The sequence below is a fragment of the Canis aureus genome, chromosome 20, assembly GCF_053574225.1.
Source record: "Canis aureus isolate CA01 chromosome 20, VMU_Caureus_v.1.0, whole genome shotgun sequence".
Classification (NCBI taxonomy): domain Eukaryota; kingdom Metazoa; phylum Chordata; class Mammalia; order Carnivora; family Canidae; genus Canis; species Canis aureus.
The window spans coordinates 45,734,933-45,760,511 of NC_135630.1; the positions used below are offsets into that span (position 1 = coordinate 45,734,933).

The window sequence follows — 25,579 nt, forward strand, 5'->3', positions numbered from 1 at the left end:
CCCATTAAAGTCTAAATTTCCTTCAGTTTACTCCAGGGCATGATATAAATGCTGTCATTTTCTCTATGTTCTCACATAAAAAAAGTTGGGAGTTTTTATTTTTTATTTATTTATTTTTTTGTTGGGAGTTTTTAAAAACAACTTTATTGAGGTGTAATTTATATGTGAAACTGCTCACCCATTTTCAGTGCACAACTGATGATTTTTAGTTAATTTATTGAGTTGTGCAACTGTTGGCATCCGTTTTTAGAACATTTTACTCATCCTGATATGATGGGATGCTAGTTTTGAAGGGTGGTGAGCGGGACCAAAAGGCATTCCTTTGGGTCCTGAGCAGCCAGTGGGCAAGTGTGAAGGTGCTGATTCCCAGGAGAAGCACCCCCGAAGGAGGACAGAGAAGACCAAGGAAACAGCTGTTGCTCTAGGGATGAGGGGGCTAAGGGGTACTTTGGATTCTTCATGTGTGGACCTGCTGTCCCTGCTAGACTGTGAGCCCTGCCCCTGCCTCTCAGTCCCTGTAACTTAGCTCCGTCTCTGGCACAGAGAAGAGGCTCACAGTCAATGTTTTCCCCATGAGTAAGTGTGTTCCAGCTCTTTATCTTCCCCTCCAAGGTTGCTGGAACTGACCAGAGGCACACGGGGGAGCTTCCTTGGCAAATGACAGTGACCAGAGCCGAATCAAGCTGTCTCAGCAGGTGGGACAACAGAGAGAGTGCAGGCCCCGGGGCTGCAGCCCTGGCTTCTTATCTGGCTCTGCTTCTGACCCTTTGTTCCTCTCCACTGTCCGTTGCACCTTTCAGCTGTTCCATCTCCTCCCAGGCTGCCGGGTGACCACACTGTCCCAGTTGCCTTCCAGCTATAAAGCCCCATGATCGCGATGGTGCGTCCTTCCCCTGGTGTCTAGTGGAACTGCCTGTATTTGAAGGGGCCATTTCAGGGGAGCAAGGAGACCACTGCAGGGGCTCTAGCCCCTGCTCTGCCTGAGGACTCGGCGTGGCATTGCCTGAACTGCTGCAGCCCATCCCCAGATACCAGTGAAGGCAGCAAGCAGGAGAATTGCCTTTGCCCCCTCATGAAGCAGGTCTATTGGCAAGACGGCTTCTTTGGGCACAAGAAGAATGAGGAGATGTAAAGCAAGCACATCAAGCTGCTTTTGAGTGCACTTAATCGCTGCTCGGACCCGCAACCCCCTTTTGATGTATAGAAATGCCACTGACTTCTGGGCATTGATTTTGTATCCTGCCACGCTACCGAATTGCTGTATGAGTTCTAGCAATCTTGGGGTGGAGACTTTTGGGTTTTCTATGTAGAGTATCATGTCATCGGCGAAGAGGGAGAGTTTGACTTCTTCTTTGCCAATTTGAATGCCTTTAATGTCTTTTTGTTGTCTGATTGCTGAGGCTAGGACTTCCAGTACTATGTTGAATAGCAGTGGTGAGAGTGGACATCCCTGTCTTGTTCCTGATCTTAGGGGAAAGGCTCCCAGTGCTTCCCCATTGAGAATGATATTTGCTGTGGGCTTTTCATAGATGGCTTTTAAGATGTCGAGGAATGTTCCCTCTATCCCTACACTCTGAAGAGTTTTGATCAGGAATGGATGCTGTATTTTGTCAAATGCTTTCTCTGCATCCAATGAGAGGATCATATGGTTCTTGGTTTTTCTCTTGCTGATATGATGAATCACATTGATTGTTTTACGGGTGTTGAACCAGCCTTGTGTCCCAGGGATAAATCCTACTTGGTCATGGTGAATAATTTTCTTAATGTACTGTTGGATCCTATTGGCCAGTATCTTGTTGAGAATTTTTGCATCCATGTTCATCAGGGATATTGGTCTGTAATTCTCCTTTTTGGCGGGGTCTTTGTCTGGCTTTGGAATTAAGGTGATGCTGGCTTCATAGAACGAATTTGGAAGTACTCCATCTCTTTCTATCTTTCCAAACAGTTTTAGGAGAATAGGTATGATTTCTTCTTTAAACGTTTGATAAAATTCTCCTGGGAAGCCATCTGGCCCTGGACTCTTGTGTCTTGGGAGGTTTTTGATGACTGCTTCAATTTCCTCCCTGGTTATTGGCCTATTCAGGTTTTCTATTTCTTCCTGTTCCAGTTTTGGTAGTTTGTGGCTTTCCAGGAATGCGTCCATTTCTTCTAGATTGCCTAATTTATTGGCGTATAGCTGTTCATAATAGGTTTTTAAAATCGTTTGTATTTCCTTGGTGTTGGTAGTGATCTCTCCTTTCTCATTCATGATTTTATTAATTTGAGTCTTCTCTCTCTTCTTTTTAATAAGGCTGGCTAATGGTTTATCTATCTTATTAATTCTTTCAAAGAACCAACTCCTGGTTCTGTTGATCTGTTCCACAGTTCTTCTGGTCTCGATTTCGTTGAGTTCTGCTCGAATCTTTATTAGCTCCCTTCTTCTCTTGGGTGTAGGATCTATTTGCTGTTTTTTCTCTAGCTCCTTTATGTGTAAGGTTAGCTTTTGTATTTGAGTTCTTTCCAGTTTTTGAATGGATGCTTGTATTGCGATGTATTTCCCCCTTAGGACTGCTTTTGCTGCATCCCAAAGATTTTGAACGGTTGTATCTTCATTCTCATTAGTTTCCATGAATCTTTTTAATTCTTCCTTAATTTCCTGGTTGACCCTTTTATCTTTTAGCAGGATGGTCCTTAACCTCCACGTGTTTGAGGTCCTTCCAAACTTCTTGTTGTGATTTAGTTCTAATTTCAAGGCATTATGGTCCGAGAATATGCAGGGGACAATCCCAATCTTTTGGTATCGGTTCAGACCCGATTTGTGACCCAATATGTGGTCTATTCTGGAGAAAGTTCCATGTGCGCTTGAGAAGAATGTGTATTCAGTTGAGTTTGGATGTAAAGTTCTGTAGATATCTGTGAAATCCATCTGGTCCAGTGTATCATTTAAAGCTCTCGTTTCTTTGGAGATGTTTTGCTTAGAAGACCTATCGAGTATAGAAAGAGCTAGATTGAAGTCACCAAGTATAAGTGTATTATTATCTAAGTATTTCTTCACTTTGGTTAATAATTGATTTATATATTTGGCAGCTCCCACATTTGGAGCATATATATTGAGGATTGTTAAGTCCTCTTGTTGAATAGATCCTTTAAGTATGATATAGTGTCCCTCTTCATCTCTCACTACAGTCTTTGGGGTAAATTTTAGTTTATCTGATATAAGGATGGCTACCCCTGCTTTCTTTTGAGGACCATTCGAATGGTAAATGGTTCTCCAACCTTTTATTTTCAGGCTGTAGGTGTCCTTCTGTCTAAAATGAGTCTCTTGTAGACAGCAAATAGATGGGTCCTGCTTTTTTATCCAGTCTGAAACCCTGCGCCTTTTGATGGGGTCATTAAGCCCGTTCACATTCAGAGTTACTATTGAGAGATATGAGTTTAGTGTCATCATGATATCTATCCAGTCTTTGTTTTTGTGGACTGTTCCACTGAACTTCTTCTTAAAGGGGAATTTTAAGAGGCCCCCTTAAAATTTCTTGCAGAGCTGGTTTGGAGGTCACATATTCTTTTAGTTGCTGCCTGTCTTGGAAGCTCTTTATCTCTCCTTCCATTTTGAATGAGAGCCTTGCTGGATAAAGTATTCTTGGTTGCATGTTCTTCTCATTTAGGACCCTGAATATATCCTGCCAGCCCTTTCTGGCCTGCCAGGTCTCTGTGGAGAGGTCTGCTGTTACCCTAATACTCCTCCCCATAAAAGTCAGGGATTTCTTGTCTCTTGCTGCTTTAAGGATCTTCTCCTTATCTTTGGAATTTGCAAGCTTCACAATTAAATGTCGAGGTGTTGAACGGTTTTTATTGATTTTAGGGGGGGATCTCTCTATTTCCTGGATCTGAATGCCTGTTTCCCTTCCCAGATTAGGAAAGTTTTCAGCTAGAATTTGTTCAAATACATATTCTGGCCCTCTGTCCCTTTCGGCGCCCTCGGGAACCCCAATTAAACGTAGGTTTTTCTTCCTCAGGCTGTCGTTTATTTCCCTTAATCTATCTTCATGGTCTTTTAATTGTTTGTCTCTTTTTTCCTCAGTTTCCCTCTTTGCTGTCAACTTGTCTTCTAGGTCACTCACTCGTTCTTCCACCTCGTTAACCCTCGTCGTTAGGACTTCTAGTTTGGATTGCATCTCATTCAATTGGTTTTTAATTTCTGCCTGATTAGCTCTAAATTCTGCAGTCATGAAGTCTCTTGAGTCCTTTATACTTTTTTCTAGAGCCACCAGTAGCTGTATAATAGTGCTTCTGAATTGGCTTTCTGACATTGAATTGTAATCCAGATTTTGTAACTCTGTGGGAGAGAGGACTGTTTCTGATTCTTTCTTTTGAGGTGAGGTTTTCCTTCTAGTCATTTTGCTCAGTGCAGAGTGGCCAAAAGCAAGTTGTATTGGGAAAAAGAGAAAAAGAGAGGAGAGAAAGAAGGAAAGAAAAGAGAAAGAGAAAAAAAAAAGGAAGAAAAAGAAAAAAAAACGAAAAAAAAAAAGAAAAAGAGAAAGAAAAAGAAAGGAGAAAAAAAAGGGGGTGGGGGAAGGAAACAAATCAAAAAGCAAAACAAAACAAAAACAAAAACAAACAAACAAAAAAAGAACCACCGGGGAGTATCTTCTGATTCTGTGTTCTTTAAGTCCCTTGGCTTCTCCTGGAAGTTGTCCGTCTAGCTGGTGTTCTGGGGGAGGGGCCTGTTGTGCTGATTTTCAGGTGTTAGCAGTTGGGGGAGCTGCTGTGCCCCTGCCTGGTGCAGGGCTCGGTGGGGGTTGTTTACCCCGTGAGGCCGCAGGAGGAACAGCCCCAGTGGCGGGGCAGCTCTGGAAACCTGGATTCAGCTCCGGCAGGAACTCCGTCTGCAGGGCCTGGAGGCTCCGGGCGGGGCCGCTGCTCTGCTCAGCTGGGGCAGGAGCGTCCTTGCTGTCCTGGGCCCTCCCGGCCTCTGCCTGTCCCGGGGGAGGCGGGATCCTGGGCTGTGTCCCGGCGCCCTGTGCTCCGGAGCCTGCGCTGTTGGATTCGCGCTCCCGGGCCGCGCAGCCCCCTCCGAGCTGCTCCTGGAACCGCGCAGCCCCCTCCGCACGGAGCCTCTTCCTCTGCCCGAGCCCCTCCGAGCTGCTCCCGGGGCCCCGCAGCCCCCTCCGCGGAGCCGCCCCCGAGCCCCTTCAGCTGCTCCGGGTCCCGCCGGGTCCCGCCGTGCGCGCTGCAGCCCTTAGGGAGCTCGGCGCACTCTCCTGGGCGCGCAGTTGCTGTTACTGTCCCCGGGAGCCCGAGGGCATCCCCGCCCTCCTGGGTCCTGCTCCACCTCCCCGCGAGCCCCTTTCCCCCGGGAAGGTCGGTGCAGCTCCTGCGTCTCCGGGACGGGGCTCTCCTGTCCTGGGGACACTCGCCCCGGCCTCAGCCCGGCTCCTCGCGGGCCCCTCCCCCTTGGAGGCCTTTGTTTCTTTACTTCTTTTTCCCCGTCTTCCTACCTTGATAGATGCGAGAACTCTTCTCACTGTCGCATTCCAGCTGGTCTCTGAATCTCAGGCCGAATTCATAGATTTTCAGGATAATTTGAAGGTTTTCTAGGTAGTTTGGTGGAGACAGGTGATTTGGAGACCCTACTCCTCCGCCATCTTGCTCCTCCCCCGCAACCCCCTTTTGAAAAGCAGAGTTACCTTACTACTAGAGCTCCATTATTCTTTATCACTAACTCTCAACTCCGCTCCGTATTTCCCTTTGGTGTTCTCCTCCTCACTATAAACTCAGACTTACACCCCACATCACAGCTGTGATGCCATGGGAAAGCTTCCTGGTGGTGGCCTGACCTGGCAAAGTGGCTGTAGCTATGACAGAGAATGCTTCCAGAACTGGTCTTGTTCTCAGGTGCCTCAAGTGGGTTTCTGGGTTGGGGTTGGAGCTGCTTCTTGACTCCCAGTTGAAGGAGTTTTAGAGTTTCTGGTGTCTTCTCCAGGCTCCCAACCCCTTGGCGTTGGGGCGGCAGAGGCAGCCCCAAGGGGAGACAGTCAGTGTCCCTTCCCCCAGGCCCCCAACTCCCTGGGCATTACCAGGACCAGTCTGGGCTTCCTGGGACTGATCAGACCTGACTCTGGTTTTCCTGTCTAATCATGTTGTTAATTAACATCACAAATCTTCGCAGCTGGTGGCTGCTTTTTGCATCTCATCCCCTCCTCCTCCTTTCTGTGCACCAATTAGTCTAAAAGCGGGGAACAAATCTTCAAGCATTGATTTGCCTTTGTAGTAATGATTATTTTGGGAACAATCCAACCCCTTCCAAGCAGATAAACTCCCCCCACACCCTGAGTTTGAACCGCATGCTTCCTTCCTCATAGATTTTTGGTTTTGCTAGGCCAGGACTGGAGAACCCAATTATTGAAGAGAATTATGCCACATTTGTCTCCTCTGGTTTTAAAAGACAAAAGGGATTGTGAGGAGAGAAGGGGAGAGCACACCTCCAGAGGATGTGGCTCATTTAAAGGTGTTGGCTAGTTTTTTCAAAAAGTCAGTTCCTTGAAGGTGGAAACCTAGTCTAGCCAAATGTCAAGTGGAGCAAGGTGAAAAAGCCTCCACTACCACCTTTCTGTTAATGAAGTGGTTCCTGCTTCAGACACTTCAGCTCCTGCTGGTGCATCAGGTCTTCAGGGGTCAGGGACCAGTGCGTGTCTGTGCCATGAGGACTGTGCACAGCCCCAGCCTGGAGAGGGATCTGGGGACAGAGGGGTGGGTGCCCCTCCAGTGGTCCAGGGACAGTCAGGCCTTGAACCCCGTGTCTCTGTCCTCCCTAGAGCACTTGCCAGTAGACCTCTATGGCAGTCCCCTAGAAAGGCAATAGGGTCACATGGCAAACGAAAAGAAGTATTTGGTCTTGTGCTCACTAGGCAGTGTTTACAAGAATAGATGGTGCATAGTGAGTTTGAGGGGATTTCATCTGTTGTGTCCTTTTACCTTCCCTGTACTCCCTTCCATCCATGCAGTATCCTCTCCTTTTTGCTCGTCCACTCTCACTCCCTCCCCAAACACACAGATATGTGACCTTAATCATTTCACTCTCATCCTGTTCTCTCCTGTGTGGGGTATTGTGAAGGCCTGGGCTCTGTGTGGGAGCAGTGTCAGCCAGGATGGGGATGAGGGCTGCAGAGCAAGCTATGCTTTACCATCCCCATCGTTTGTCATTTTTAAATTAAAAAAAAATTTATCTTTTTACTTCAGAGAGAGCAAGCAAGAAAGAATGAGAGCAAGAGGGAGCACAGAAAGAGAGGGAGAAGCAGACTCCTCCCTGAGCAGCGAGCCTGGCATGGAGCTCAATCCCTGGATCCTGGAATCACAACCTGAGCCGAAGGCAGATGCTTAAGTGGCTGAACCACTCAGGTGCCCGCATTTAGAAAATTTTAATCATAGTAAAATACAGATAACATAAAATTTATCATCTTAACTGTGTTTAAGTGTGTAGCTCAGTCGTGTTAAGTATATTGATACTGTTGTGGAGTCTGTCTCAGGAACTTTTTCATCTTGCAGAACTGAAACTCTCTATCGTTAAACAACCCCCATCTTCCCCTCCGCAAGCCCCTGGGCAACAACCATTCTACTTTCTGTTTCTGTGAGTTTGCTATTCTAGATGAGTGGAATCATACAGTACTTGTCTTTTAGTGTTTGGCTTATTTTACTTAATGTAGTATCTTTGAGTTTCATCCACATTATAACACGTGTCAGAATTTCCTTCCTTCTTAAGGCTAAATAATATTCCATTCTATGTATATAGAACAGTTTGGTATATAATTTAGACACTTATCTGTCAATGGACATTTGGGTTATTTCCCTCTTTTGGCTATTGTGAATAATGCTGCTGTGAACACGGGTATACAATTTTTCCCCAACAACTCAGTGATCTTAGTGTTTTTCAACTTTGGTTACATTAGAATCACCTTCAGAACTTTTTAAAAATACTGTTCTTTGAACCATTACTCCAATTAAATGTCTAGGTGTAGAGTCCGTAGGTCAAAAATCAAAGGTATTTGTTAAAAAATGCAGATTCTCTGGAGGCGGTGATTCAGTTGGTCTTGGATGTGGTCCAGAAACCTGTACTTTTAGGAAGAGCTTCAAGATATTCTCATGATTGGATATTTTAGAAATTACTGTCTAAACCATCAATTAAAGGCTACCTTAACTTTTCTGAAGCCGTATCCTTTGGCCATAAATGGTGTCAAACTTTTCTCTAGTTATCTTATGTGTCTTTGTCTTATAGCCCCACCTGGATTGTAAATTCATAAAATTGTAGAATTTTTTAATTCAAAGGGGGCCACAGAGACCTCATAATCTGTTCAACCAAGGCTGCACCTTAGTTGATTTTTTGGACTGGGTCTAGAAGCAAGTCGAAATTCTCTCCACTCAATAGTAATTTAAAATTTTAATTTTTCCACAATGCCAGTGCCTGTTACTTTTTTTTTTTTTTTTGTGCTTTTTTTTTGTGCCTGTTACTTTTAAGAAAGACTGTGTGTGACTACTGTTGTTCTTGTGAAAGTTTGGGTGCTTACATGTATGCTTTCTGCTGCTCTGAGGAACCTGTCAATCAATGAGTAGGACAGTGTCGTGACGTATAAGGGACTGAATGGAAAATGATTTCTAATTGTGCCTATCATGGCATGTGGTGCCCACATAACTGACTTGATTTTTAGGCCAGTTTCAACTCTACATTGGCTGTGAGACCCTTGACCAGGATGGATATAATTTTACTTTCTTCATTGAGTCGTGAAGCATAAGAGCTTTCATTAATTGAACATTGCTTATTCACCAGCTGCTATTCTGGATGGATTGCATGGATTATTTGAGAGGCCTATGAGGAAATAAGAACTCAAAAATGTTGAATGACTTTCTGGCAACTGACAAGATGTGGATTTGAAGTCAGGCTGGTTTGTCAGCCCATTCTCTTAATTTCACATTGATGAAAAGAGAGGAGGTAAGTCAAATGGTTAGCAGAGTTTCTAGTCCATTATAGTAGCTCAGTAAGTTGGCCATCATCATGATGATTATCACAACCGCGACTAAACCCTACACGGCTCTTGTGTACCAGGCACTGTTTTATGCACTTAACACATATCTATATACAAAATAATCCTATGAAGCTGTCCTATTATAACAGATTTTACAGATGAGGAAGCTGAGAAATGGAAACTAAATTTAGGAAACTAAATGCAGAATACTAGTACTACTACTGATTAGTAATAAACTCTTCAAATTTGTTTCAACATAATGTTTTTCTACATGCTTTCCTTGCAAGCATGCCCTGAAGATAAAAATAAATAGGTGAATATATTCAGGTGTTCTTTTTATGTCTCCCCTTTCTGCCCTCACAAAATTCTTTTTTTTTTTTTAAGCTTTTATTTATTTATTCATGAGAGACACACAGAGAGAGGCAGAGACAAAGGCAATGGGAGAAGCAGGCTCCCTCTGGGGAGCCTGATGTGGGACTCGATCCCGGGATCACATCCTGAGCTGAAGGCAGACGTTCAACCACTGAGCCACCCAGGTGCCCCTGCCCTCACAAAATTCTTATGCAACTCAATCTGATACTATTTCACAGCATCTGATTTCTTAGCTATTTTGGGAGTAATCTATGGGGAAGGGACATTCATGGGGCCATTACATTTTTTAAATTGAAAGGAACCTTTGGGCTCTTCTAGGACAGAAGTCTCTAAAATAGAGTGCTTGTGCCTTAAGGGGTGTACAAGGTTATCCTTTGGAGTTGGTGAAGAAAATACTAGTGTAAAACCAAAGAGATTAAGGGCCAAGTGATTTTCCTGTCTTGAAGTTCAGTGGACACCTCCTAGACATTATCATAGTGACTCTGGCTCCCACTGTCCCTGTCAACCCTCCTTTTCTGAAGCATTAACCTCCCTTAGCTGAATGAGGTCACACGCTTGTCCCTTTCTTCCTCTTCCTCTTTGGCAGCTCTTTTTCAGCCTTCTTTATGGGTTTCCCACTTCAGGAATCTAAAAAAATTGATAAATGGCTTGACATGACATTCTTACTTGCTCTATGCATCAGAAGGTCCCTGGTTTTTCTATACAATGTCCCCTGAGACAAAGGTGGAAGGTCTATAGCATGGACGAAGCTGCCTTCCCTATTTCCTTTCAGCATATTTGTGCTGTTATAGGTGAAGTTGGGTCCCATAAGAAGATTCATTGAGGTCTCAGTCCCAAGTACCTCAGAAGGTGATTTATTTTGAAATAGAGTTGTTGTAGATGCATTTAGTTAAGTTAGATGACTTCATACTGAATTAGGATGAGCTCTAAATCCAATATGGCTGGTGTCCCCCTAAGAAGAGAAGAGACACAGAGACTGAGATATTTGGAGAGAAGACAGCCACGAGATGGCAGGGGCATATATTAGAATGAAGCATCGCAAGCCAAGGAATGCCAGGATTGCTAGCAAACACCAGCATCTAAAAAAGGGAAAGATTCTCCTCTACAGGTTTCAGAGGGAATGTGGCACTGCCTAAACCTTGATTTTAGATTTCCAGCCTCCAGAACCGTGAGAGAATAAATTTCTGTTGTTTTAAGCCACCTAGTTTGTCATGGCAGCCACAGGAAACAAATAGATGTGCCCACATAGGTAGATTTATGAATTCTATTTCCTTGTTTAAATGAAACTATCCCTCACCAAATGGACACTCTGCAAATATACCACCATTTGAAGATAACATGTCTCATGCAATGCAGGGGGGCCACGGGGACATGGCAATACTGCACCTTTCATCAACCGCCATCATGAGGGATAAATGAAGATCGTTCCATTTAACCAGGTAAGAAGATAGCTAAGAATGTCTCGAAATTACCAAGATATTTGGTCTCTGGATTTCTATCTACTATTATTATGATGAATCAATCTTACCCCAATTCATGTTTGCCTTGGGGTATTAGCTAATGAGAGTATCAAGACATCATGATCGATAGGACATTTAATATTCCTTATTTCGTCTTTATCTCACCCTTTTAAATATTTTATTTTTATGCCTTTTAATAATGTGTGCAGTATTTCTTCATTAAGATGCACATTTCTGCCTTATAAATGAGAGGATAAATAAAAGCATATGTATTGGCAGTATGTATTCATATATATTTTTTATTGGTGGGGTATATGATCAAGTCACTATCTCCCCTACTATTATGCATGAGGAAACAGGTGGGGTCCAGGGTAGTTATGTGAAGTAGTCACCCAAGGTAAGAACTTGAACTGGGTTCTTCTGACTCCAGGCCAGGATCAAGCTCCTATACTATTTTCTCTCCCTCAGAGATATTTTTTAAAAAAGATTGTATTTATTTTTTCATGAGGGACAGAGAGGCAGAGACATAGGTAGAGGAGTAAGTAGGCTCCGTACATGGAGCCTGAGGGTAGGACTCGATCCCGGGACCCCAGGATCATGACCTGAGCCAAAGGCAGATGCTCAACCACTGAGCCACCCAGGCAACCCACTCCCCCACCAACCCCGAGATTTAATGAGTTGCACAGTTTGCCCTATTTTAGCACCATGAGGCCTTGGACAGTTTTGAGTAAAATGCTCCTGTTATCAAGCCTTGTAGGAAGCAGAGGTATTCCAGAATGCCAGGCAAATGTGTTCTTGCATTCCGGCTCTGCCACCCAATAGCTGCATGGCCTGGAGTGAGTACCTTAACCTCTCTGATCTTTACTTTTCCTCTATTACAAGGTGTGGAGATTTGTGTTACAAACATTGGATTGTTTTTAAAGAATAAATAATATAATGTTCTCGAAGTGTAAACTACATGCTCCTTCAGGTCTAGTTATATAGTAATAGTTGATGTTACTGTTGAGATTATGAAGATGCAGGCGACATAGTTCTGGCTTAAATATGGAGAGGTTTCCGAGAACCAATGGATAAGACACCCATGTCCAGGTGTGAGTATGATTTGCTTGGCCAGGCGTGTGGCACTCTAGTGGCACCCCAGCCTGGGGAGACCAGTGATAATTTCTGTGGGCTGACACTAGCTGGGGGGGGGGGGGGCTGACATGCAATTCCCACTACCTTTCCCTGAGCCGAGCTCACATTCCTGGCACTAAGAAATTCACATTGCTAATTGGGAGTCACATTATTTCTCTTGTTTTGGTCACAGACCAAAACATAATGTTTTCTCCATAAATGTCTTAATGGAGAGTGTTCTCTCTCACCTGTCTCCACTCTTCAGTCCACTGTAATCTGGCTTTTATCCATCAATTGCCTAGAAGCTGCCCAACCAAGGGCCATGGTGACCTCCTTGTCAGGTCCAATAGACATATCTTGATTGTTACCATGCCCTCTTGGTACTATTTGTCACTGTTAGGGACCACTTAACCCCTTCCTCCTTCTTAAAGGTTCTCTCTTTCTTAAGAAACACCATACTCTCTTGGCTTTCTTCTTCTCTCTGGTGCTCCTTCTCACTCTCTTTTGCTGGCTTACCTTCTTCTACTTTACATTACATGCTAGAACTTTGCCCACTTCTACCCAAGCCTCTATGCTTCCAGAACAATTCCATCTCTGGGCTGGGCATCCACTACCCTTGGCATCACTGATTACCATTATAGAGGGAGGCCTGGCTGTCAAACTTACCTGTCAGGAGAAAGGGTTTTTCAAACTGCATATGGTTCTGAAGCACCATATATCTCTGTCACAGCAGTCCTTTCTAGAGATGGTGGTTACATGGTGGGGAGGGTGTGTGTGTGCATGTGCACACACTGAGGACCTCTTATTTAATGCTCACACACCCCAGTCTGTCACCCTGTACATGTAGGTATTACTATACATATCCACTTGGATGTCCTCTAGTGACTTCACACTCATTCTGACCTAAGTAACAGTTAGGTCTCCCATAAACTTCCTCCTTTTCTTTCATCTCCGGTTTGAGTGAGTGCACCACTAAACCAGCAGTTGCTTAAGCCCAAACCTGGTTATCATCCTTGACCCCTCTTGTTCTATTACCCCCGGCCTGATGCCCACCATTGATTACCAAGCCCTCATGAATTTACCTCCCCAAATCATATGCACCAGGTCATTTCTCTTCTTCCCCGCTGATGCTGCTGTCCTCACTTCCATCAGGTCTGGCCCCCTTCAGGCCATTGACCACACTTAGCTGCCTTTGTTTGCAGTCTCATCAGGGGACTGACTCCCTTGCTTGAGTGCTTTCGTGGTTCCCTTTTGTCCTCGGGATTTAGCTGGACTCTGCCCACCTCTTCAGCCTCATTTCTAGCTTCTTCTCACCATACTCAACATTTCGGTCATACTTGGGGAGATCTCTAGTTGATTGTCCAGACAGAGTATACTTGGGATGAAAGAAGGTACCGTCAATTATTACCCCGGGAAAATGAAAACTCTCATGAAAACCAGGAGGCTCGGTCAACCCAAGTCATACTGAACCTTCACATGTGGTTCATGTTCTTTCATCTGTAGACCTTTGTTTTGAAGTCCCCTCTTTGCATTTTTGCACCTCTAGCCACCTGGGTGTTCTTCTAACAGTCTGTACCTTATCCATGTTATATATAAAGCACTCCATCAAAATTTTGGAAGCATTTTATTTTTTTATTTTTATTATTTTTTTGAGATTTATTTATTTATTTATTTATTTACTTACTTACTTTATTTATTTATTCATGAGATACACAGAGAGGGAGAGGCAGAGACATAGGCAGAGGGAGAAGCAGGCTCCATGTAGGGAGCCAGATGTGGGACTCGATCCTGGGAATCCAGAATCACGCCCTGAGCCAAGGCAGATGCTCAACCGCTGAGCCACCCAGGCGTCCCTGAGCTTTTTATTTTTAATTGAAATACAGTCAACATTACAGTATTAGTTTTAGGTGTACAACATAGTGATTTGACATTTATATACATTACGAAATGCTCACCAAAGCAAGTGCTATTACCATCTGTAACCATACAAAGTTACCACCATATTATTGACTATATTCCCTATGTTGTACTTTTCATCCGTGTGACTTATTTTATAACTAGACATTTGTGCCTCTTAGTCCCCTTTGACCTGTTTCGCCCATCCCCCCACCCATCACCCTCTGGCAGCCACCAGATGGTTCTCTGCGTCTCTGAGTCTGCTTCTGGTTTTGTTTGCTTGCTTGCTTGTTCATTCATTTGCTTTGGTTTTTACATTCTATATGTAAGTGAAATCATATGGTGTTTGTCTTTCTCTGTCTGACTTATTCCACTTACAGTAATACCCTCTTGGTCCATCCGTGTTGGCACAAAACGGCAAGATTTCCTTCTCATCACTCCATTTTAATTGTCTTTATTTTCAACCTCACCTGAGAGAAAAAATGAAGTCACTTTGTATCTTGAGTTACTTTAATGCTTTTACCACTCCCTAAACTGCTTTCTCCAGTACAATCCTGCCCTTTAAAATTTTTATTATTATTTATTTATTTATATTTATATATTTTTTACTCTACCCTTTTTTAAAATGAGAGAATAGGTTTCAGGCTCAGATTCATGGTGTAAGTAATAGATTTTAGCCAGAAAGTTAAAAACATCATCTTATTTTCATTTGTCTATTGATTTTTATCTTCTTTTTATAATAAGTAATGACAATTTTTTATTTGTGCTAATGACATAACATTTTCTTTCAAAATTAATTTAAGTAAAAGAAAATGAGCCAATTGAAATAAAAGTATTAAATTAATAATAGTCCTGTTGATATATGAGTATGGAGAAATTTCATGACAGCTGGTACATCTCCTCAGAATATGGGCATTCTCCTGTACTAAGACAATAAATACCATTATCACACCTAAGGAAATGAGTATAATAGAAAGTATAATGCAAAGTATGTAACTTCTGATATTTCCAAATATTGACATTTAAAAATAGATCACCTACATTATTCTTTTGAATTTAATGAAATCTAAATACCATAGGTTTTCTATACCCATTGTTGTCTCTTTTTGAATACATAAACAAGCTCTGCAGGAGCATTTGAACATTTTACATCTTTACTTTCTTCCTTTGAATTTCTATTCTGCTTACTCCACAAAATCTTAGTATATATATTTTTTTATGCTTCTAAGTTTTTTATTGAGCATTCCAGCATGTTCTTCCAAAACCAAAAATTCGCTGACTAAAGCTGAATTCTTCCTTTATAGCCTGTGATAATAAAGCCCTAAGTATTAACAAAATCTTTCTGATTGAGTAATCATTATAATTATTAGTAGTACACAAATACACCGTTAGTATGCTGACCATAATATCATAACATCACAATTTTGATATTGGTCGCAAAATGTAAAAACGTTTTGGAAATATATCTGCTAAATGACATGATTGGGGCTTTAACAAATAGTTCATGTATTCATGGTTGATTATAGCTTCTTGTCAGAAGGAGATGGAGGGGGATCCCTGGGTGGCGCAGCGGTTTGGCGCCTGCCTTTGGCCCAGGGCGCGATCCTGGAGACCCGGGATCGAATCCCACGTCAGGCTCCCGGTGCATGGAGCCTGCTTCTCCCTCTGCCTGTGTCTCTGCCTCTCTCTCTCTCTCTCTCTCTCTGTGTGACTATCATAAATAAATAAATAAAATATTTAAAAAAAAAAAAAAAAAAAAAAAAAAAAAAAAGAAGGAGATGGAGGGAGCATCAATTCTATTCCCATTTTTTTATAGCTGCAAATTAAAAAATTCATTTGTGAAATAGTTACAGAAGGAGATCTATTATACCAGTTTGAATTTTTTTGTGCTTATATAACAACAATTACATAGTGATATATCACAACACTTATCCAGTGATTTTAGTAATGACAGATCAGTTGACAATGCAGTTAGGTTTCCTTTCAGTTTTATTAAAAACAAAGAATTGGAGATAGCCTGAATTGCAAAAGATTTCTTATCCAGTTGTTAGGCTTATTCACTCTCTTGATTTCTTGGAATTGTATGAAAAGTATTTATTAATCCTGATCAAATTATTCTTAATTATACTTATTTTTTCAATGATAGGTATACTAGGTATAATCTTTAACCTGATATATTTGTAAATGGTTGAGAAAATAAAACATTGGTCAACACAACAGAATTTTGCCAGTGCAATATTTTATATCAAATGCAGAACTTCGAATGCATTTATATGAAACCATAAACTTAATTTGTGGAAAATGTTCACCATGGTCAAGCCCATCAGCCAAATCTATTTGCTTCCTGTCAGAAAATATCTGATTTCATTTTCCAATTCCAGTAGACATCTCTGTGATAATGCTTTCACTTCTGGTTTTAATTCTAAGAAAGAAAGAAAGAGAGCAGTGGGATCTGAAACCTTGCTAGTTTACTGCCTGGTAACATAAGGCCTATGCCAGATTCTCTTCTTTGCTCTTGGCCTCAGGAGAATTGCTTTCTTTGATGCAAGTCAGAGATAGAAGAGAAGAGGATGTTAAGTAGAAATTCTGAATAGTTGAATTCAGAACTTCCTAACATGGCCAGAATACTTTGTCTTTAATGCCATTGTTGGTCGTTAACAGGACATGCTTGACATTGGGAGAGAGGGGCGGCCCTGCCAGGTGCCTTGCACTGATGTCTCCTAATTTGCTTTTGTTTAGGGTCTGCTCAGGAACACCTGCCTCAAGTCCTGTGGGAGGAGTCAGGCTGGGTGGGAGGGCTGGTGTTCATAGAGAGCCATGGGTGACCTTAGCAGGGAGGTGGCAGAGGGGATCAACAGACTGGCAGGAAGCCTCTACTTCAGGAGTAGAGTTCAACGTTAGAAAGAGTGGAGATGGGAGTGGGAAGTCCAGCATTTGATTTTCCTAAAATTATCCATGATTGTGGATCCCTTGGAGAGGTGTCTAGTTGCCTCCAAGCTGGGGTGTACTTATCCCTGTGAAGCCTTCGGGGCTAGTGAACTAACTTTGCTGGAGTCTGGGTTGAGGGTGAAGTGGGGGAGTGGGAAACAGGAAAGAAGGACACACAGTGAATGTCCCTGGAACATACAGAAGTGTCTGTATCCCCAGATATTGTCTTTCTACATCTCACTGCCTCAGGGCCTTTGCACTTGCTCTTTTGTGCATAGAGCTATTCCTAAGCCATATTTGCATGGCATATTCCTGCACCTTCTTTAAGGTTTAATTTAAATGTCTTGGTAAGCCTTTCCCTGCCTATTGTATTTTAAAATCGTACCCACCCACACTTGGTGTCTCCTTCTTTGTTCTTTTTTCTTCATAGAACAATCACCTTCCAATATTTCCTATAATTATATGTTTATTGTCTGTCAACCCACACCAAAATATGAACTCCATGCTGTCAGGGATTTTTGTGAGTTTAGCTTGCTATCGTAGGCAATCGATGAATGGTTTTTTTTGGCACAATGAACAAACTGCCACAATAAATCCTCATTCAGAGGTCACAAGTCCAGTTTCCTATGAAGAACAGGCAGGAAATGTCAGGGGTGGAGTGGGGATTATGGCAAACCAGAGAGCTCATGTCACCATCTAAAGAGGACAGCCACTCCTTGGCATTGCCATCTGACATTATGGTTTTAATTTTGATTTTTCAAGAAAAACCTGAAATTTGAGTTTTGGGATGGGAAGGTGAAATCTGATTTTTACATATGAGAAAACTTGGAAAATGAACATACTCTTCAAAGTGAACAGATGGTTCAAATGGCACCTGCTTATGACCGCTCCTTGACCTGAACTGGCACATGGCTTGTCGGGTGGGGCAGAAGGGACACATCAGAAGAGCTCCTTCTTTGTCTTCTCTCTGTCCCTGTGCAGCTGAGAGAGAGAGGAACATGCTTGGGGTTTATCATGCCTAAAAGGGCACGAGATTAATTGAATAGCTGGTTCAGGGAGGCTGAGAATAGATTATTTATTGCACATCAGAAGTTCCCCAAATATAACAGGAAGTCTTGCTCTCAGAAGGGAGCAACTCAAGAGGCTCTTTAGTAGGCATTTTGTGAAAACCACTCTGTCTCCACACAGCCTTGGCTGGATTTCCATGAGGTGTTAATGGTTTGATTAACAACTTACATGTAAGACCTGAAATCACGAAACTCAGAGAAAACAGGAAAAAATTCCTTGACATGGGTCTTAGCAATGATTTTTTAGCTATGAAGCCTAAAGCAGAGGCAACAAAATAAATAAACAGGCAGGACTACATCAAACCACAAAGCTTCGGCACAGCAAAGGAGACCATCAGTACAATGAAAAGACAACCCTATGGGATGGGAAAAAAATATTTGCAAACCATCTGTCTGATAAGGAGTTAGCGATCACCTAATATACAGGTGATCACTAGCCCCCTCTGAGCCTTAGTTCTTCATATGAAAAATCAAAATTTGAGCAAGGAGATTTCCAAGGTCCCATTCTACAGCAAAGCCCTTCTCTTAGGAAAAGCAGGCCAATGGGGATGTGCTCTTGGAAATAAAGAATCTTTTATTATTTCCCTGGGGAGAATGGAATTTGAGAAAGTTGGCTTTCACTCCAGATTTCTCACAGAATGGAAAGAAAGGTCGTACTGGGGTTTGACAGCTGAAGCACGCACACTCTTGCTCTCTGCAGGCTGAATTTCCAACAGGCCCGGGTGCAGATGGGTCGGAAATGAATGGAATTGGCAGAGTTGATTGCTATCTTTTTTATTACTGTTCAGTGTTTGATTTCTGCTATGACCCTGGCAGATGACAACAGATTGCTAGGCTTGACCAGAAGTAGATTATTTTTTATCTGATCATTCTTTGTGTGTATTTGGGGTGAATGAAGGTTTTTAATATTGAAAAGTCAAACAGCATGGACCATTTCATCCACTGTCAGCTTAGCCTATTATTTATAGGCCCATTCCCTTAACTTTCCAATTCTTAAAAAAATAAAAATAAAAAAAAAATAAAAATCAGCCATCAGCAGCTCAGCCTGATAATGTCAGAAGATGGAGTTTGGAGATAAATATACATCCTTCTTGGTTCTTGGGTCACTTCTGGGCAGCACTGGGTTTGACATGAATCTCTTTTTCTCTGTTGTAGGTGGTTGAGTCTCATGAGAAACATCCACTGCCATAAGCAAGTGTGGTTTAACCATGTCATGCCAAGGGTTTGGCCATAGCAGGGAACTAAGTGCTTGGATGGATTTTTTTTATGCAACTAGAAAGTTCTTAAAAATATGCAGAGCATTATTTTGAGATTTCTATGACTTAGTCAAATGTGTTAAAAATATTTCTGTTTTCTGGGGGATGATTGGGAGCTAAGGACCCAGTGTTTACATTCAGGAAGTAGACTAGAGAACTCATGGGGGAACATGGTGATAAAGAGGAAAAAGAGATGAAGATTTTAAAGGGTCTGGGATTTTACCCAACTTGTACCTCGCAAACCAACCAGTTACCCTGGTGCAGTTTTATGGATGCTGGTGGACTCCTGGTTCAGGACAAAGAAGTTTGTTACTTCACACAGTAGCAGTAGCCTGAGTGTCATGGTTGTGCCAGTTTCCTGAACCCCATTTCCATAGGGTCATATGGAGAGGGCCAGGTGACCCCCACAATTACAGGGAACTGTGTTACAGGAGAGGCATCCTGAGTTGAGGGAGCCTGAATCTTTTATAGTGGGAAACAAGCATGCTTGCCCTTAGCTCTGGAGGGAGACATTATCTACGGGCAAGCAAACTTATCCTTTGTTCTGGAGAGAGACACTATTTTTGTCTTCTTAAGGCTATTCTCTATGTAGATAGTCTGGAAAAGATAGTGCCTCCCCTTGCCACAAGTGCAGAAACTCAAGAGATGCATGAAGAATTGTCTTCTAGCAGGAACAAAGACCTGTTTTTGCCTTAATGTCACAATTTCTCCCATCCTCCCCAGATGCCTCAGATGAGTGCACCCCTGGCTTTGGCTCCTGGTAGTTTCTCTTCTCTAATTTCTAAGGAAATACAGGTAGACAGATTCCTGACTAAGCTTACGGCACAATTCAAATTCTTCCTGGGGCCAAGGCTAAGAACTGTAAGAGTTCTGTTCACTTTATGGCCAATGCATCTTTTTTTTTTTTGTGGTCTTGCAGTGCAGTTGGACACTTCATCTATTGGAAATGTTAGTTCTATACCATCTTTGACATAGATGGGACTGTGGGTTGTTACCTCAGCCAGTCCTTGTTGATTGAGGCAGATTTTACATTTTTAGGATTGGGTATCTGGTTCAAAGCATTCCACAAAGTTGTGCTGGAACCATGATGCCAAGTCAGGTCTATGGAAATGGACACTTTTCTGTCATTTTCTTCATAATCAGAGTTTTTAAAACTATTTGAGAAAAGATGAGTGAGAATCCTCAGAATATCCTTCTGAAGCTTCAGAAATTTAAAATTGAATCATTTTTTTTTATTTGAGAGAAAGAGAGAGTGACAGAGGGAGACACTGGCTCCCTGTTCAGTAGGGCTCAATCCCAGGACCCTGAGATCATGATGTGAGCTGAAGGCACTTACCTGGCTGAGCTACCTAGGTGCCCCTAGCTGCAGCAATTTTTGAGAAAGGAATATTGAAAGAGATTGCTGGTTGCCTACTCAGTATCCATTCTCTCCTTTATAGGATAGGGCTCCTGTATATTTGAATAAGGAAATTTGCCCAATTTTTAAAAAACTTCATTTGCTAGGTTTCCTTGAGGTTGGGCCAAAGAAGTGGGTAGAAGTAACTTCCAGCATAGTTTTTTTCAAGAACACTCACTTGCTGCTGGGGGACCCTTGCCTCTTCCCTGTCCCTCTGTCCTACCTGGAACATGGCTGAGATGACTAGAGCCACAGTGACCATCTGTGATCATAAGGACACCCCATAAGTGAAAGCATGAGTTAAAGATATTGGAGCAGAAGCATAGGTGGACCCTGGACCATGTGAACATCGTACCAGCCCTAGAGTCCCTGTCTCTGGATCTTTTCATTGTGAGGGAAACTAACTCCCTTCCCTCCCCCCCTTTTTTTTTTGCCATTGTGTTTTTGGATAGCAGATGCATGTATCTCCTTGCAGATATTAGGTTGCTTGGTGATACTTAATTGTAATCTCTGAGTGTTCATTGTATCTGGTTGCGTTTTTTAGTTGCAAGCAACAGAAACATTGGCTAATATTAGCATAAAAGGACTAATTATTTTTTAGGAAGGTTGTGGGACTGCTCCCAAGAGTGAAGTGAGAGCTGAAGAACTGGGTAGGAGCATCTGGGCACCAGATTGCTCTAGAAGATGCGGATGGCAGGCTCTGCTCATTGATATCATTGGAACTCTGGTTCCTTGTGAGACCTTGTGTCCTTCAGCCAAGATTCAGCATCCCAGGGAGGCAAGGATTTGATCAGCTAAGCCAAGGTGACGTATTTGTCCTGGGTGAAGGTCACATGACCATCCTGTGCCAAGTTGGTGAGAGGAGGAGCAGAGCAGGGACTCATCCAGCTCCCAGTATTGGGTGGGGTGGTGCTCACCACCGTTGGTTAGGCACCTTGATTTCTTGTCCCACACAACAGAGGCCAGTCCCTCCGGGGCAATCAGAGTGCTGTTGAGAAGTGCAGAGGATTTAGACTTTCTTGCGATGAGGTGAGTTGGTTAAGATAAAAGGCAGATTGTTATGCCATGAAAACTTCAGGGATGAGCAGTTCTGGACAGGTCTGCCCTCATTGGGGACCCAGGCTTACAATGATGGCCCTGCCTCTGAGGAGGGCAAACGCTTTATGTAAAAGCCCGAAAGAGCTCTTATAATCTCCAGTTCATGCAGCCGTAAGTGCCATTTCAAGGTAAAATACTAACACATCTATTTCGTTGGCTGCCTGTTATTTCCTTAATCGGGTTGCAGTTTCTAATTCACACTCATTAACCCACCTGCAGCAACTACAGGTCCGTGCAGATCTCCCTAAGTGGGGGCAAGTAATCTTGTCCCCCTGTGGTGGGAAATCAGAGCTCTGAAAAAATCAAGTGCTGTTCCCAGGGCCTTGGGGTGTGATGATAGCACGGTGAGGTAAAAGCAAATTACAGTCTGTGGTTAAGGTGGACGTAGGTCATCAGTTAAGTAATGGTTGCTGAGGAGAGCTGGCCTCAGTGTGAAGATGTTCATGGATGTGACGCGTGAGCCTCAGAGATTCTAATCACGTGTAGAATATTAGTGAAATCTGTCCAAGAATGAAGAAACTCAGAAACTTGGACTCTAAGGTCCCCACCAGAATTTGGTTTCTTGTTGCAACCGTGTGTAATATATATCACCAAAGCAAGCTATCGGAAGGAAAGCAAAAGCTGGTCTCTCCCAGGCTTAAAACTCTCCAGTGGCTTCCCAGAGTCAGTAGAATAAAATCCAACCTCCTCATTCTGGTTATGAAATCTTTAATGATCTGCCCCTGACCTCCCATGTGCTCTTTTCCCCTCTGATTATACCTGCTGCTTCAGTCACTTTCAGTAGTGGAAGCAGGTTCTTGCTGCTTCGCATTTGCTACCTGGGAATGTTCTGTCCCAGAACTGTGCATGGCTGACGCTTCCTTGCCATTCAGGCCTCAGCTTAGATGTCACCTGCTCTCTGGGACTCCAGAGGCCTCCTCCCTGGCTTCCATTCTTGGCTCTGTCCTGTGCGGGCTGTGTAATATTCAGCAAGCGCTCAACTGCTCTACTTCTCCTTCTGCTCAGCTGTACGTGGGGATGGTGATGTCCTTATATCATTAAATGGTTGTACAGTTGATAGAAGATAATACAAATGAAGCCCTTAGGACGTGGCCTGGGGGCACAGTCAGTGCTACATTAAATATTGGTGTCACTGTTAGAGGAGCTGCCACTCCGAGTCACTCTGCCACTGAATCTGCTTTGTTTTCTTTGCAGCACTAATCACTGTTTGAAATTACTTTATTTGCCTAATTATTATCTCTTTCTTCCAGGCTATCTACAGGTTGAGTCCCTGGAACAACACAGAGCTCCAGGTTTATTCCTTCCTAGGGGAGGATGGAGCAAGACCTCGGGAATGGCATTCTCACATTCGCCCCGGGTAGCTAAGGAGCTGGACCTCCTCAGTAATTCTGTTGTGTATCCCAGTCACCGACGGGGCCTGTGAAAATGAAAGGTGCCAAAGAGGACCACTGTATGATTCGGCAATCCCACTCTGGGTGTTTATCCGAAAGAATGGAAACAAGGTCTTGAAGAGATATCTGCGCACCCATATTCATGGCAGCATTATTCACAGTAGCCGAAAGGTAGAAGCAACCCGACTGTCCACTGACGGATGAATGGATAAACAAATTGAGATATAAAGCCATGGGACGCCTAGCTGGCTCAGTGCTTGAGCATCTGCCTTCGGCTCAGGGCGTGATCCTGGGGTCCTGGGATCAAGTCCCACATCAAGCTCCCTGCAGGGAACCTGCTTCTCCCTCTGCCTGTGTCTCTGCCTCTCTCTGCATGTCTCTCATGAATAAATAAATAAAATCTTAAAAAAAAAAAAAAAGAAAAAGCTAAGAAATTAATGCTCACCCAGCTTGGGCTTTGGAATGATTCCATGTATGTGATGTAAACTTTCCAAGATGTGATTATCTGGAAGGGATGCTGACAGGACCATAATTGTCATGTTACCTGGAGAAGTACAACAAAATCTGGCTTTGGCTTTGTTAGGAAGAGGAGCCACTGAGCTTGCCTAGTTCCTGGAAAACAGAGTAGGAACAGTTGTGTTGCAGGCTTTCTGTGTTTGAACATACCCTAGGTCACCTTGGCCTGTGGGGTTTGTATGGTCTCAGTCCTCGTCAACAAACAGAAATCTCTCAATAATCCTGACTTTGAAAATGAGTAGAAAGAAGGTCATGTCAGATTTCCCAGTCCCTTCCAGTTGGTACAGGTGATTCCTGGTGGCCTTCACACATGTTCCGCACTGGTCCCTGGTTTTCCAAGTTAGAACTAAAATTCATGGGATCTTTGTGGGAATTAGGAAACATCCCCACTTCTAGATTTGCGCAGGCAAAGTGGGTTTTCCTGCAGGAGACAGAGTCTTGAGTCAGGACAGCTGGCAAGGAAAGTGGAATGCAGGCTGCACTTCTCTTCCTCCACTTCCTGGGCTGGTGCACTTACGGAGGCCAGAAAGGACGCCTTCATTCCTGGCAGCCCAGGGCCGTATCCCATGCACCGTACTTCACTGGATGTTAAAAAATTAGATAAGGTGGTAAATTTTATATTATGTGATTTTTACTGCAATAAGAACAGATACATAAATGATGCTTGACCTAGATTTTGAGTAAATAGATTGGAGTGGGTGGGGTATTTGCATTTTAAAGATATCCCTGGAAGATTCTGACCTCCACACCAAACTTTAGTAACCGCTGGGCCGCGCATTCATCCAAGATGCATCTGTGGCGTGGACTTGGAGCGTTTAAAACTTGCAACCATCCCTCCTACAAAGCTCTGATCATAGGAAGAATGATCCGCAGACCCCCCTCGTGGGTTCTCTTTAATTGTGTCGAATCAATCTGCGGCCGCTCTGCATTCCCATCCCCTGCTGCCCTCTCCAGAGCAGAGGGGTAATCCGCAGGCCGGGCGCTCGGGGCCCGTCTTCCCCGTCGTGCCCACCAGGTGGCAGGCCAGGCACTCGCATTTGGGCGACGTCGCGGGGCTCGGGGAGGGTGCCCGCAGGAGGTGCGGGGGTTCCCGCTGATGGCCAGGCTAGAGCCGGAGCCGAGGAGCGTGCGTCCTCAGGGGGAGGTGAGCAAGCCCCTGCCCCTGCCCCCTGCCCCCCCACCCCCAGGGCGTGGAGTCCCCTAGGACTCAAGTGCATCTCTCCTGGGGATGCGGGTCTTGGAGCGTGTGTGTGCACCTGTCTTCAGGAGTAATGTTGGCAAGCTGTTTTGCTTTTTTGCTTTTTTAAAAAAGATTTTTATTTATTTATTCATGAGAGGGGCAGAGACACAGGCAGAGGGAGAAGCAGGCTCCATGCAGGGAGCCGGATGTGGGGCTCCATCCTGGGTCTCCAGGATCAGGCCCTGGGCTGAAGGCAGGTGCTCAACCACTGAGCCACCCAGGTGTCCCAGCTGTTTTGCTTTTTTCCGCACCGCCCCCCCCCCCTTCAGAAGGAGAGCAATGTTTTGGTGATATTTTTCTTTCAAATAATTAAAAGGCCTGAGGCAAAAAATAGGAGATGTTCTGTGTTGTTGGAAAACTCCTGAGCGATGGGGGAAGGGTGACTCCAGTCAACACGCACCAGCTGTTGGATATTTAATAGGCATCTTAAAATTATGGGTTTGCTCAGCCGTGGCCTAGCAAGGGGTCACAGTTCACAGCGGTAAGTAACCCCGTGGATGGCTTGGTGACACGTTGAGCGCGGAGTGGAGGACTCCTGATGTGATTATAACGTGCTGTTTGTTTGTATCTTAAGGCAGGGCTGTGGCTTTCAGCGGGTACAAAATGTTCGTAAGTGAACTGCTGGTAAGTGAAACATGACAGGACAGGAAGCGGTGTCCTTGCAGCCCTGAGAGCACAGGCTTGGGGCTCCCCGGCCGTGGGCAGCGATTGGGGGACAAGTCCCTCACCCAGTCCGAGGCTCGTTTCCTCATCTGTGTGATGTGGGTGAGAACACCGGCGTCGGGGGCTGTGCTGGGGAGTCGGTGAAATGTGGGCAGGTGCAAGCCAGGTCCTGAGAATGGGCAGGTGC

The 25,579-nt window shown here is 43.8% G+C and overlaps 1 long non-coding RNA gene across 1 annotated transcript; it reads left to right on the plus strand.

Annotated features, from left to right (window-relative positions):
* The first annotated feature begins 492 nt into the window (after positions 1 to 492).
* LOC144291970 (uncharacterized) lies at positions 493 to 23,349 on the plus strand. The gene is made up of 5 exons (XR_013359511.1): positions 493 to 695; positions 7,219 to 7,377; positions 8,801 to 8,962; positions 10,725 to 10,807; positions 22,833 to 23,349. It is a non-coding gene; the product is annotated as an uncharacterized LOC144291970 (long non-coding RNA).
* Positions 23,350 to 25,579: the final 2,230 nt, after the last annotated feature.